This window comes from Equus quagga, chromosome 3 (assembly GCF_021613505.1).
Source record: "Equus quagga isolate Etosha38 chromosome 3, UCLA_HA_Equagga_1.0, whole genome shotgun sequence".
Lineage (NCBI taxonomy): Eukaryota > Metazoa > Chordata > Mammalia > Perissodactyla > Equidae > Equus > Equus quagga.
Window position 1 is genome coordinate 26,889,590 of NC_060269.1, and position 14,159 is coordinate 26,903,748.

The 14,159-nt window shown below is 40.1% G+C and overlaps 1 pseudogene; it reads left to right on the forward strand.

The window, feature by feature from the left end:
- The first annotated feature begins 11,364 nt into the window (after positions 1-11,364).
- Positions 11,365-12,757, forward strand: LOC124236730 (trifunctional enzyme subunit beta, mitochondrial-like; annotated as a pseudogene).
- The last annotated feature ends 1,402 nt before the right edge of the window (positions 12,758-14,159 follow it).

Below are 14,159 nucleotides of genomic sequence, written 5' to 3' on the forward strand. Positions count from 1 at the left end.
TGGGTTTAGTTGGCTCCATGCTCTTATGTTATCCTTCTGCAAAGCAATGTTCATTTTCACTGCATTTGTTCATTTTTCTATTCAACCATTTTACTCATTGCCATGCAGATATCTTACTTAAAAGAAATCACTTTCTCAGTTCAGAGACCTTATTAAGTTGCATTTAGAAGGACTTGGGCGAGGCCAAGATCCATTGTCCAGTAAGAAACAGATTGAATAAGCTGGTGGATTCAACATGCATCAGGGGAACTTCTGAGGAAGATGAAAACATGAGCAGGTCCTCTAACTTTCTTTCCAAGACCAGGACTAAATGATCAAAGAATATAAGAAGAAAAAACCTTTATCTGTATAAATGTGAAAATCAGAAACGGCCGCCACTTTCTATGCCAAACTCCTAGGAATTTCGTCCTATTAAGTCAAGATTTAAAAAGACCATAAAGAGCAACCTCAAACTTTTTTTCAAAAGAAAGCAGGAAGTCTGTAGAGAAAAGCCTAGCAGGGCCTCTGCAAATGTCTTTAATTGTAGAAAATTAAAGGCTCTGAGAGAATGAGGGACAGTCTAATTTAAATAATTTTCCATTGAACATTAGACAGCATCTGTGGAAGCTAAGAAAACACATCCCTCAGACCTCCCCCCACATAAAGCATAACTGATTGATGACCTCATCTGGTGGTCTTTCTGGATCCATCATCACTTTCACACAATGGTCACCCTTTCCAAAGGCCTCTGCCCGCTAGTGACTAGGCACAGCAGTGGTCCTAATGCAGTTCCAGTTCCATTCCTCTGAGACATGAGACTCCTCCAACTGGAGATTTTGGCTCCAGGACTCCCTTTCAGCCTGGCTGAACCTGCTTTGGAATTGTGTTGCAACTGAGTTGCAGTCTGCATCTCTACATACCAAGCCCCCTTCCCTCCCTCTCTCCTTCACTGATGGAAAACCTACATGGTGTCTGAAGGCTCTCCCTGCCTTCTTTGGTTTCCTGCTAATTGTCCTTCACAGTTGTTTCCATACATACATCTCTTGCACATGTAATCTCACTCACTACCTGGCAGGCAAAAAGATACCATTGTGTTCAGTATGTGAAAAGGTGGCAGCCCAATTGTTAAAGAATTAACGTGTCCCAGGGTGACCTGAGAAAATCTCTTAACATAGGGAAATGCCCCTTCAGGTGCAATATTTCAGGCATTTTGAAAGATATGGGGGAATTGTGACTACAAGGAAAAAGTGGAATTGACTAGTGACTCTTACACTGAATTGATGCCTGTTGAGGAACATTAACAAACAGTTATAAGTTAAACACAAGGACTCTTATCCCTTGCAGTGAAAGCAGACACAACAGACCAAAAGACTGAGCAACTGGTAGTTACAACCACAGAGTTCTAGAGACACTTACATGTGAAATTTAATGTTCAGCTAAAGTAGGTCTAACAGGCTAAGATCAGGGTGGCCATTAGGAATTCCTGAGATTCTGGAACATGAAATGGGGAAATCTGTAAGGATGCTGTAAGGATTTTTGTTCTGAGGATCTCCTTGGAGCCTTCAGAGCTTGTAGAGGTGATGCATTCTTCCTTAGTAAGAGCTAAAACACATCCATTGTTGGCAGATACTGCAGAGGGCTCTCCCCAGTAAGTCAACAGTTACTTCCCAAAGAAGACTCTCCACTTATTGTCCTCACTGCCAGGCCAATAGCTAGGGTTAAATCCCACCATAACACTGCTGAGGAAATGCTGGGCCTGAAGATGGAAGAGAGACATTATTCACTGAAAGAGCTACAAGCATTAGCTAGAATGTTCCATAGGAACCTAGGCAGTAAGAATGGGAATAGATTTTCAGAGTGCTCTCTCAAGAAGGGCCGACTGCAGGACTGGATTAAAGAATTCATTGATTTGGGGGTACATTTTTGGGGGACATTGGCAAGTACACCAATGGATGGAGAAAACTGTCTACTAAAGACAGTTTGTCCCTTAGAAACCCAGAGAAAAAGATGTCTGGAGTGAGTAAAATGGAAAGAATAAAGAGGCTGAGGGAAGTGGGAATGCTGGAGTGGAAATATGCAAGCCTAGATAAACTACTAGAGGATTTCCTTCCATAGGAGGCCCAAATGCGAAATTCACCAGGACCACTAAGAAGTTCAATAGTAGAATTCCTCTGAAGACCAGAGATGACAGAGAAATGGGATTCAGAAATGGAATTGTTAATAGTCATAGGAATGACAAGGTCACCAAAGTAACAGAAACCTGGGAAGTGAGTACAAACACTAGAAACCAGCAAGCCACAAGTACCCTAAAGACAGGCAAGCCTGTCCACAGGAAGTGGTGGAAATAGCTGATAGAGTATGGATGGAGTCTCTAGGAAGAAAATAAGCATGCAGCCAACAGTCTACCAAGCATGTGCAACCAGAAATAGGAAAGCGTAGGAGATTAGACTAATGGCAGCCACCTCAATAAAAAGCTACGATCCCTCATTAAGTTCTCAGACTTTAGACCCAGAAGCCATGAATTGAAAAGGTGTCTGTGTCCCTGGGAGGAAGACACCTATAGTAACATGGTAAATATAAACTATAATGACTAGTCCTTCCCTCAAAGGAGTCTCTGGTCATTCATTCAGGTGACTGTACTCCTGAGAAAGTATAATATTTAGACATTTTAGATTATTGTACATATGTTCTGAATTGACATTGATACCTAGAACCCCAAAGCATCATCCTGTGCCTGCTGGTAGAGTGGGAACCTATGGAGCAAGATAATAAATGGAATCTTTGCTAAGCCTGGCTCATATTGAGCCCAATGGGTCCAAGCATCACTTAGCAGTTATTTCTCTAGTCACTGAATGTATAATTGGAATTGATATACTTGGCAACTTGCTTAAACCCCACACTGTTTCCTTAGTCTGTGGATTAAAAGCTATTTTTTTTATAAATACCAAATAGAAACCTCTGAAACTGCCCTCTCAAGCCAAAATAGTAAATCATAGATAATAACGCAGGGGTAGAGGGAATGGCAAAGATTAGTCTTGCCACTTGTGTTAGTTTGGTAAGGCTGCCATAACAAAATATCCCAGACTGAATGGCTTAAACAACAAAAATGTATTGTTTCACAGTTTTGGAGGCTAAAAGTCTAAGCTCACGATGTCAGCTGGTTTGGTTTCTTCTGAGACTTCTCTCCTTGGCCTGCAGATGGCCACCTTCTCTCTATGTCCTCCCATAGTCTTTCCTCTGTGCATACATACGTCTGTGTTCCAATCTCCTCTTCCAGCAGGAGCCCACCTATATATATATATATATAGCCCACCCTATAATCTAATTTTACCTTAATTATCTCTTTAAATCCATATTCAAATACAGTCACACTCTGAGGGACTGGGAGAGAGGGCTTCAGTATATGAATTTAGAGGGACATATTCTAACCCATACCACCACTGAAGCATAAAAGCTGCAGGAGTGGCAGGTGGTCTTCAAAATATCTCTATTTACTTCTCCAGTCTGGCCCCTGAAGCCAGTGGGTGGCTCCTGGAGAATGACTGTAGACTACCACAAGTACAGCAAAGTAGCAGACTAATAGCAGATGCTGTGCCAGGCATGATATCATTTCTAGAGTGCACTGAGAAAGCCTCAGGTACGTAGTATTTGGCCATTGATTTCTTGACTGATTTCTTTTCTATTTAGATTAGCAAGATCAGGAAGAGTTCACAATCACGTGGGGCAGGCAACAATATTTACTCACAGCTTTGTGTCAAAGCTCTGTTAACTCTCAAAGCTTCTATTATGACATAGTCTGAACAGACAGCCTGAAGTAAGTAGTCTGGACAACTTGGACCTTCCACTAAGCTTATAATGATTCATTACACCAGTGGAATCACGCTGATTGGACAGGATAAGCAAGAGGTGAGTGACCCACTGGAAGTCCGGTAGACAAATGTGATCCAGACAGTGCCTGATAACCCTATGAAGATTTGAGAACCTGCAACTTTTGGGGGGAGCAGGGGTTAAGGATGTGCTATGACATCCTCTCCAAACTAAAAAGCATGATTGTGCTTTACACTCCTTGACAGAATAATCCTACTCTAGTCTACACAGCAAGTAACAAGGAAGACAGCTGACTTTGGATGAGGACCGGGCTGGGGAGAAGCCTTTCAGAAGACTCAGGTTGTGGTGCAAGTAGCCCTGCTGGTTGGGCCACACAGTTCAGCAGGTTCTTCAGTGTTGACTTATCTACGGTGGGAAGATATGCACTGTGGAGCTGATAGCAAACCCCAGCTAGAGCATCACAACAGAAACCCTCTGGATTTGAGAACAAAGCCATCCATCTGCACCAGAAAATTATATGCCTGTTAAGAAACAGGCCTGGTAGAGACAGAATGTTTGACTATGCTGCTCTAAGTCACAACGTGCACAAAAAAGCCCGTTTTGAGTTGGGTTTTATAAGACTTGGCAAATCATAAATTTGATGAAGCCCAGTAACTGACCATTATAAAATGGAAAAGATGCATCTGGATTGAGCCTCTGTAGGACAAGTGGGCACGAGTAAGCTATATGACCAGATATACCAGACCTTCCTGTCATCTGCCAGGGTTGCATCAGTGCCCTTCTCCAAATTTGTGCTTTTGGCTGTATTGGAGAGGAAGAGGTCCCATTCAATCAGCTGAAGGAGTAGGAAAAAATCTGAAATTGGTTTACGGGTTGTCAATATCAGAATATGAGTGCAAGATGAAAACTGGCATCAGCTGTACTTTGGCCCCATTTCAGCACAGCCTTGAATGACAGTAAAGAGGAAAAATAATCAATATTTCAGAGCTGCAATCAATGCATTTGTTTATCCACTTTATGTGAAAAGAGAAGTCACCTGCTGTAATAATATATATGGAAGTCTAGACAAGAGTAAAGTGGTTGAATATATAGGAATGGGCACAAGGAGTGAAGACTTTTGTATTATAGGTTTATGCCCACCAGAGAATATCACCAGAGAAGAGGCACTGAGCAACTAAGTAGACAAAATTACTGAAAAGACAGTTGGTGATAACCAGTCTTTGTCGTCAGCCTCTCTTAAACTGGTGGAGTAGGCACAGGAAAATAGTGCGACAGTGACACAGAGGGATACTATATATGGGACCAACAGCATTAACTACCATTTATCAATGTTAATCTAGCTACTGATGCCTTTGAATGTCCAACAAAGACCAATGCTAAGCCCCAATATAGCACTATTCCTCAAGGAGATCAATGGCCTCTTGATGGCAAGTTGACTATTTCAGCTTCTTTTCATCCTAGAAGGGCTTGTGGTTTGTCTTCAGACATATGGATACCTCTTCTAGATAAGTATTTGCCCTTCTTTTCAGTAAAGTCTCAGTCAGAAGTACTCTCCAGGGGCTTGTGGAATGCCTCATATACTTCCATTGTATGGAATCCCATCTAATATAGAATCTGATCAAGCGATCCACTTCATAGCAAAGAATGTGTGGGAGTGGACCAATGCCCATAGTGTCAATTGGTCATATCACATATTGCACCATCCAGAAGCAGCCAGCCTAACTTAATACAGGAAGAACATTCTAAAGGTACAGTTGAAGTTCAAAATTGAAAGGACTGTTCTAAAGACATTTATATGGTACTTTATCTTAAAAAGCAATTATGTATGGATTGAGAAACCAAGGGGTGGAAACAAGGCAGGCCCTGCTTACCATCATCCCAGTCGCCTCTTGAGAGATTTTGTGCTTCCTATTCCCACAATCATAGGCCTTGAAGGAGTGGAGATCCTGGTCTCCAAAGAGGACACACTCTTACAACAGAATATTGCAAAGATCTCTTTGGACTCTATGTCCAGAGACTAGCAGATGAGAAGAGAAATCATCATCATGGCTTCCTTAACACAACAAGGGCAAGAAGGAACACGTGTGGAACCCAGGTGATCCATTTTGGCACTTCCTGTACTCATTGACCCATTGTATCTGTAAATGGACAGAGACAACAACCTTAGTTTGAAAAGGGCATGATCACCAAGGGCTCAGACATCACAAATGAATGTTTGGGTACAGCACTAGGCAAATTACCGAGATCTCCCAAGGAGATGTCTGAGGATGAGAAGAATTTTGAATAGATAGTGTAGGAGGAAAAGGATAAATATCAGCTGTGACCCAGAGATCAGATGCAGCAAAAGAGGCTATAGTTTGTTCTGCTAGCCCCTTCTTCTAAATTTCTTTTCAGGAAGAGACGTCAAGGAAATCATGGAGCTGCTGCATAAATCAACATGAAGTAGATCTGTGCAACAAAAGGCATGGACTATGATGGCCAATAAAAAGCCCCAGCAGCCACCTTTTGGGAGCTGTAATCACATTCTTACCAAGGCCACACTTCCCTTGGCCTACTTCCAGTGAATGATGACTGAGCATGGCAACAGGACAAAGGCAGGATAATTCCTACAAGATGTGAAATTCTTCCAATGGGTGATTTTGACTTGAGGCTTCCTCCCTATTTTGGCCAAAATGTTCATAGAACTATGTTATAATCTGAGCTTCTTCTCTACTTTTTCTTATCTCACTCTCCTTCACAAAAGTCAGAACTGCATCACAGACTGAAGGCTCTCTCCAGCCTCACTAGCTTGTTCCTCTTTAACTTTTAAAAGCATTTCCCTCCAATAAATCTCTTTCACATCTAAACCTATTGTGTATTGTGTCTGCTTTTTAGAGGATCTGAACTAACACACCATCTTAGAAGTTGCTCTTGGAAGACTGAGCATTGTGAAATCAGCTTATTTATATTAAAACAAAACAGCTCTTATTTTTACTTGAAATCACATTAAAGCTATAGATCAATTTAGGAAGAATTTTGTTTGGAGTTTTGTTTTTAAAGATTGTCCCTGAGCTAACATCTGTTGCCAATCTTTTTTTTTTTATTTTTCTTCTCTCCAGAGCTCTCCAGTACATAGTTGTATATTCTAGATGTAGGCTCCTCTAATTCTGCTATGTGAGATGCCACCTCAGCGTGGCTTGATGAGCAGTGCTAGTTCGACAGCCAGGATCCAAACTGGTGAAATCCTGGGCCGCCGAAGCGAGGCGTGTAAACTCAACCACTCGGCCACAGGGCTGACCCCTGTTCAGACATTTAAATCAACAAAACACAAAACGGTTTCTTGAAACACTCAGGTTAAAAAGAAAAGGATCATTTTGAAAATATTAATATAAACACGATGTTTCATAATATATGGCATATAGCATGCTTTGCAGGCAGAGGAATATTAACATCAAATTTTGTATTGTTACATAAAAAATGAAAAAAACAGTATTAAATTCAATAGGTTGGAAAACTAATTAATGAACTTAATGATAGTGAGATAAAGAAAAGTAATAAAAAATGAGAGCAGTATTAATAAAAAATAAAAAAGATGAACTATAAGAATTCAGTTGAAAAATCAAGATCTGTTTGTTTGGAATGGCCAGTAATATTCACGAATCTCTAAGCAGCATAATACAGAAAACAACCTTTCCTGCTCCAGGCTCCACTCAAAGTCGGCTTCCTTCTCCATTACCTGCTGTATGGGCTGCAGCATATTCCTAGGTGTGGAAATGTTGCTTTCAGAATCCAAAGTGGACTGCCAGGAGCTGTGCAAAACCGTAAGTATTTTTAATTACAAATAAACTTTACACATAGCTCTGCACTAATAAATGCTGAATGGAGTAGACTGTTTTATGTAAAATATGAATCAGCAATTTATATTGTCTCAGGGAGAAACCCAAAAAGACTAAGAAGGAATAAAATTAGAGGAAGAGTTCAGAAATATTACTATAATTAAAGGTGAGGATTACCAGCTAATTTTAAAAGTATGTTACTTCAACATCTGAAGAAACATTTGACTGATGTTACATAAGCACAACCTAGAAAAGATGAAAACCTTCCCATATCATGTTAACAATTGCTAGCACTCTTGGAATTAGGAAGACATTTCTATGAAAGGACATTCACTGAAACATTGTTGTGGTTGGGAGAATTTAGAAATAGTATGAATGTTCAATAATAGGAGATTGACTTAATAGATTTTGATACAACTCCATAGTAAAAACTGTATTATAGCAGAGATTTCAATGAGAAATATGAAAATGTTTATATTTAGTTGAGTGAAAATTATAATGTACAAACTTAGATATGCAGCATGATTTCCATTTTCTGAAATATGATCATATGCATATGGACAAAGATCATATATATTTGTGTATATATTTTTATATTTTTCATTTTTTTCTGGATGAGTAGCTTATTGATGTTTAGATAAAATTTGTGTACTGAGAGTGGGAAAAATCAGTTCTTTGATTTTTCCAAGCTTATTTGCAAGGGATTAAGTGGATAGATATGTCTGAAAAAATCTCCTGGACGTCCTTTCTTTTCCTATAAAGAAACACAACGATCACTTTCGTTGAGAGCTTTTGGTAAAGCAAAATTACTTTCTTGTTTTTTATCCATCGGAGAGCAGTTATACACCCAAAATCAATCAGAGTGAAAAATACCACATAGGGTTCTTTAGGCACTTGTATGCTACACAAATGTTGTACTGGCATTTTGCTGAATAGCAGCACAGGGTGATAAAATCATAAAATAGTCCCTGAAGTCCAGTAAAATATTGGACATAGGACACTGGTGACTGTGCAGAGCTGTTGGCCAGCACTACTTTGCAAATCGATAAGGCAGAAACAATAAGGCTTAATCCAGGAGAGAAAAAGACAAAAATACGCAGAAAAAAAAAACTGTGTTAAAAATTAAACTTTCACAAAGCAAAGAAGAAATATATTCCACAACACTGAAATTAAAGGAATGATTATTTTAATAGTATACAGTGACATTATATCTACTCACCATCAATATGACGTTTTTATAAGTAGACAACTAAATTATTTATCTATTCTTTATCAAGAAAGCTTTCTTCAGTAATTGATACCTGATACTAACCAGCTTTTAGTACAATTTGGGCCAAGTGAGCAGTGGACCAGGAGAGATGAGGGCTGGCGCCAGTGCTCTGAGGCATTGTTACATGGGGAACTTAGGTTTTAACCTTTGTGAAATCATGGAATCGTTAGTCTTGACTTTACAATTATGCTCAGACTTTCTCTCCTCTCCTTTGTCTTGCCCCCAGCAGAGAAGCAATTCAACCTTTTAATATTTAAAAAGTCTATTTCTGGGCTATTAGGAGAGAGATAGAATGTTGAAAAGGATTGTTATTAATTTGATCTGTAGTTTTAGGAGTAGCCAGGGGTGAGAGCTGGGGATCAAGTGTAAGGATTTATAATACAAGAATAACTTAACCAGGCTGTTCTGTGACTCAACACACACAGACACACACACACACACACACACACACACACACACTGTTAAGCTATTTATCAGAGAGCATCTGGGAACAAGAGATATCTATACACTCAGTTTCTAGGAAGACAGTAAATATGGAAAAAGGGGTAAAGGTCATTATTTTACAATTGAGTTCAGAAAAAGAAGACCCCTAAATACCAATTTCTTCTCGTACTTTCTGCTCCCTTGCAAGATAGGAAATAGTGGAACCGAGTGCCCAGAATGACTTTAGACTCTTGGCTTATAAAATATTGGTGCAGAACCACAGTATCTCTAATAACTGAGGGATATAGATCTTGTTAGATAAGCATTAATTCATGACCAAGCAATTGTATGTTAAAATGACATATTTAGGGTCTAGTTTCCAGTTCTGCATATAAGGATCTTGAAAGTTGCCACACTGTCCTAATACTAAGTAAAAAGCTGAACAGATTTAAAAATTAACAACTCTTCTTGGATCTCTCAGAGAGGGGAGGACACAGGGCATACCACTGCCCCCTAGATTGGAGAGTCAGACAGAATCTAGGGAGTCTGGGCTGACCTGACAGAGATCCCTAGATGAAACCACCGTGAGGACCACAGTGGGGAGGGAGGGTAGGAAACCTGAACTGTAATTGAAGACTTGTTGGAGGCTCAGTGTGGACAAGTCTGAGAGTTAAAAACTCCAGGGGAACCCAATCATAGAGGTGCCCCCACAAGACTATAAAATGTACTTTGAGGAACTTGACCGGGTTCTCACAGTAAATATTAGAGAAAAATCATCCAGCAAGAGGATAGAAAAAGGAACCATTTTTAAATACTCCAGGGCACTCTGTTCTTCTTAACAAGACATGCCCTCTGGGGAAACTAGTTAACTAAAGCCTAAGAAAGAGAGAAAGGAACCGAAGGAACAATAATGACTGAGAATCTCCCCAAATTAATGACAGACACCAAACCACAGATCCAGGAATCTCAGGGAAAACCAAGCAGAATAAATGCAAAAACCACCCCACAAACTACACCTGCGCATATCATTTTCAAACTACAGGAAATCCAACATAAAGAAAAGTCCTAAAAGAAGCCAGAGGGGGAAAAAACACCTTACTGACAGAGGAACAAATATAAAAATTACCTCTGACTTCTCCTCAGAAACCATGAAAGCAAGAAGGCAGTAGCAAGAAATATTTAAAATGTTGAGAGAAAAAGACACCAACTTAGAATTCTGTACCCTATGAAATTATCTTCAAAAGAGAAGAAATAAAGACTTCCTCAGACAGATAAAAATTGAGGGACTATGTTGCCAGGAGGCTTGTCTTGCAAGAAATATTTTGAAGAGTTCTTTAGAGGGAGAGATGCAGCTGGGAGGCTGGCCCAGTCTCGGCAAGAGTTACGCCCAGGGCTCTGGGGTGCCCTCAGGCAGGCCTTACCTGAGCAGTGGAGCATCCTGTGGCAGCAACGAAGGAGCTGAGGCTGCCAAGTGCCCTGGAGGCCACAGTCTTGAACTGAAGAGGAAAGCTCTTCAAGCTGGCACTGCCCAGCAGAGCACTTTTCTTCCCATAGCATGGCCCAGCCAGGCCCATTGAGGTGGGTGCAGATCCTGTGTTTTCCAGTCCCGGGGGGCCAGTGCACAGCCTTCCAGGTTGCCTAAGCTCATGGAGACAGCAGGCAGAGATGAGTGGTCCTTTCTAGGCCAGACCTGTCTCTTGGTCCCTCCGGGTCCTGGCACTTGGGTCCGGACCTTGCCCCCAGCGGGACCCGAAGTGAACACCAACTAAGGTGAAACTATTTCAGGATGCCTTCCATCTTTTTTGTTTTTTTGGGGAAGATTAGCCCTGAGCTAACATCTGCTGCCAACCCTCCTCTTTTTGCTAAGGAAGACTGGCCCTGAGCTAACATCCTTGCCCATCTTCCTCTACTTTATATGTGGGACACCTACCACAGCATGGCATGCCAAGTGGTGCCATGTCCACACCTGGGATCCGAACCAGTGAACCATGGGTCACTGAGAAGTGGAACATAGGAACTTAACCATTGTGCCACTGGGCTGGCCCCAGGATGCCCTCCATCTTAACTTACAATTTAAAAAATCTTCTTAGTACCCAAAATGGGCCCTCAGGTTTTCTATAAGACCTCTGAGTTGTTCCTCCCAGCCAGAAGATGCCCCAGCCGTCCAGACCAAATTGAAGAAGACTCTAGCCAAATCTAATATAAGGAATATTGTGGTGGTGGATGGAGTTTGACACTCCATTTTTGCTGTCAGGCACTTCATATAAAGACCTGATGCCACATGATTTGGCTAAAGCAGCATTTTCAAGTTTGTTGCATTGGACCAGTGTCCCAAAGGAAGCTGCTGATTACATCATCTTTGGCACACTTATATTGGAAATGACAACAAGTAATGTGGCTAGAGAGGCTGCCCTCGGAGCTGGCTTTTCCAACGAGACTCCTGCTCACGCTGTCACCATGGCTTTCATCTCTGCTAACCAAGCCATGACCACAAGTGTTGGCTTGATTGCTTCTGGCCAGTATGATGTGGTCATGGCAGGTGGTATAGAGTTAAAGTTGGGTGTCCCTATTTATCATTCAAGGAAAATTATTCCTCATCTCAATTTGCCCAAAACTCTGGCTCAGCAACTATCTTTAATCCCTAAATTCAGATTGAATTTGCTATCACCTGAGTTCCTTGAGGTGGTTGAGTTCCCCACTAGTGAGACTGTGGGCCACTTTGCAGACCTACTGGCCTCTGCCTTTGATGTTTCGCTACCAGCACAGGATGGGTACATGCTGCACTTGCACAGCCTGGCCAAGAGGGCACAGGATGAGGGACTCCTGTCTGATGTACTGTGCAAAGTAAAGTACCAGGAAAAGATACAATTACCAAAGATAATGGCATTCATCTTTCCTCCCTGGAGCAGATGGCGAAACAAAAACCTGCATTCATCAAGTCCTATAGGACAGTGACTGCTGCAAATTCTTTCCTGACCCACGGTACCTCCATAGTATTGATTACAACAGAAGCAAAAGCTCTTGCTATACGTTATAAGCCAAGGGCATATTTGAAGGACTTTGTGTACATGTTTCAGGATCCAAAAGATCAACTTTTACTAGGACCAACATACACTACTCCAAAAATTTTAGAAAAGGTAAGATTAACAATGGCTGATATTGATGCTTTTGAATTACACAAAGCTTTCTCAGGTCACATTTTGGGTAATTTTAAAGCTGTAGATTCTTATTGAACAAAACTATATGAGTAGAAAAACCAAGGTTGGATTGCCTCCTTTGGAGAAGTTTAACAACTGAGGTAGATCACTGTCCCTGGGACACCCATTTGGAACCACTGGCTGCCAATAGGTAACAGAAGCAAGGAGGCCAGTATGGTTTAGTGGCTGCCTGTGCAGCTGGATGGCATGACCATGCTATGATAGAGGAAGCTTATCCAAAATAATACATCAAGAAGAGGTGACCTGGAGTTTCTGTGCAACACTCACACTAGGCAATGCCATTTCAGTGTTTTACTAAATGGCGTCTATGGTTCCTAGAGCCTCGTAGGAAAGCAAAATTTGTGACCTTCTGTTAAATACTTTGCAATTAAGCCTTGCTAGTGTTCTGAGCTTTCCAATAATAATGGCTTATTACTCTTTCCGGGATTTCTTAATCACAAGAATTTCGCATAGTGATATGTTTAAGCAATTGTTTTTGGCCTCTATGTTCATTAAAGACTAAATGAATGGTTGCAATTTGGGAAAGAGTTTAGCTGAGACTCGGAATCATCTTTGTAACATTTGCACATCATACTTATTCCTATTTGTGACCTAAAGATAAGTGTTTTCTATAAAATATAAACCAATACGCCTAAATTAGCTTAATTATGGAAAAACAATTCAGAATCTAAACATCACTGAAAACTTACAGTAAATGTTTATATACATAAAAACCATGTTGGTTAACCTTAATAAAGTGGAGAAGTATTGGGGAAAATAAAAGTTCTTTAGAGACAAAGAAAATGATGTAAGTCAGAAAGTAAGATCTACATAAAGAAAAGAAGATCATCAAAAAAGGAATAGGTGAAGATAAAATAAAAACTTTTATTTTTCTTATTCTTAATTGGTCTAACAGATGTTTCATCAAAATAATAATACCAACAATGTATTCGATTATGTATGCTTATGTATATATCATATGTGTATGCTTACGTATGCTTATATATAAGTGAAAAGAATGGCAGCAATAATACAAAATATGAGAAGAAGAAATTAGGATCATTTTGTTATTATAAATTACTCACACTCCCCATGAAGTAGTATACTGTCATTTGAAAGTGGGCTCAATTTAGTTGTATGTGTATATTGTACACCCTAGGGCAACCACAAAACTAGTAAAAAAACAAAATCCCGCAACCTCCCCCAACACAAAGAAGTGTAAGCTATATGCTAAGAAAGGTGAGAAATTGGAATCATATAAAATGCTCATTTAAAACCACAAAAAGCATAAAAAGAGTGAAAGACAAAAACGGAGACAAAGAACAAGAGCATCAAGTAGAAAACAGTAGCAAATATGGTAGGTGTGATTCAAATATGTCAATAATCACTTTGAAAATCAATGACCTAAATGCACCAATTGAAAGATAAAATTGTCAGAATGCACCAATTGAAAGATAAATATTGTCAGAGTGAATCAAAAAAACAAGACTCAATTATATGATGTCTCCAAGAAACTCATTTTAAATGTAAAGATGCATATAGAGTAAAAGTAAATGGATGAAGAAAAGTATACTAATTCTAATTCTAATCAGAAGAAAGCAAGAGTAGCTATATTAATTTCAGACAAAGTGGTTTTCAAAACAAAGA